Raw genomic sequence first — 1,402 nt, forward strand, 5'->3', positions numbered from 1 at the left:
ATTGAATAACGTGCACACTGAGAAACGTGGCAACATTTACTTACATAGGCCTGATATTCGTAGTATTCACGAGGACTGGAAACTAACATACTAGAGGTGGACACAACTGTAATTGCGTCTTCAATCAGAATGGGGAATAACATATGCATATTGATCATGCACACATAACACATGATGGATGAGGCGTAGGGACACAGAACATGGCAAAATTTACTTTTCCACAGAGGGGGGAGAAAGGGGGTCCCGCAGTCATTGCGGCGCTGTACGCGGCCGCCGCCTCCAAGGCTTCCCTTCAGGCAGACCTGGCCGGCGACTTCCGGTTCGGGCCACCGTTGTTGTTTTACTCGGGAGCGGCTGGAGCGCCTACTCCAGCCCCCGGCTTTGTCTCCTCCACAGGCCATTCTCCGACAGAACCAATTTTTATTTAACATTGTCTACCCAGGTTCTGAGGGTTACTGGGTTACCCCATTACAAGTAATGGATATCTAGTGCAGGTGCATACCTGCGAGGGTTTTCTATAGCATCTTTTTAGAGCTGGCAAATAACCATTAGAATATGTCAAACTCAGAAACATTATCATACACTGAGGAGTATATTGCCAAATTGATTCGAGACCAAGCAGAATTTGATCACTTTGGCACTGGAGTAACATCAACAGATACTACATTGAATGATAAACTTTCACAATTAGAGAGACTAGAGAAAAAATTAATAAGGACAAGACTCCACGGCCTTCTGCTGACTAAATATCTAGCAGCAAATATAATCCCAAAGGGACTTCAAGTTAAAAACGAACCAGGGATCTTCATAGAACTACCAAAATTCAGGGAAGGTTTCAGCTACGTAGCGAACAATTGCTCTAGACACTGGATGGTGTTGGGGGCTGAAACCGCCTTGGACTACGTCAAAAAACTGATCCAACAGATTGCAGATTTAAAAAAGGAAATCCTGGATGACACAGCCCTAACTAACGCGAAGGAGGCATTAGAAAAAGCAGAAAAAGCGACAGCAGATTTTAATACAGTAACCTTGAACAAAAAGTTGGACAAACTTGCAAAAGACATCAAGACGTACGATAAGAAGAACACTTATCCATATATCAACGACGACTACTACGTCCAAGACGCACAAGGATACTATACAAATCGCAATCGTCAGACGTCTAGAAGGTTCGCTACCTTCTCTAATTCCTCGTTTGGGAGTGGACCCGAAAGTGAATCAAATAACACCAGTTTAATCCCAAGAGCACAACAACCGGGAAATCAATATCATCAATCAGACCCAGGATTCCCACAAGGAGTACATTACTCCACAGGGGCACAATATCAGGGCCCTTCAACATCTGCTTTTTTAGGGGACCCCTCCTGGAACTCCAGGGATCCGAACTGGCGAAAACCGACCA

This window comes from Lissotriton helveticus, chromosome 6 (assembly GCF_964261635.1).
Source record: "Lissotriton helveticus chromosome 6, aLisHel1.1, whole genome shotgun sequence".
NCBI classification, from domain to species: Eukaryota; Metazoa; Chordata; class Amphibia; order Caudata; family Salamandridae; genus Lissotriton; species Lissotriton helveticus.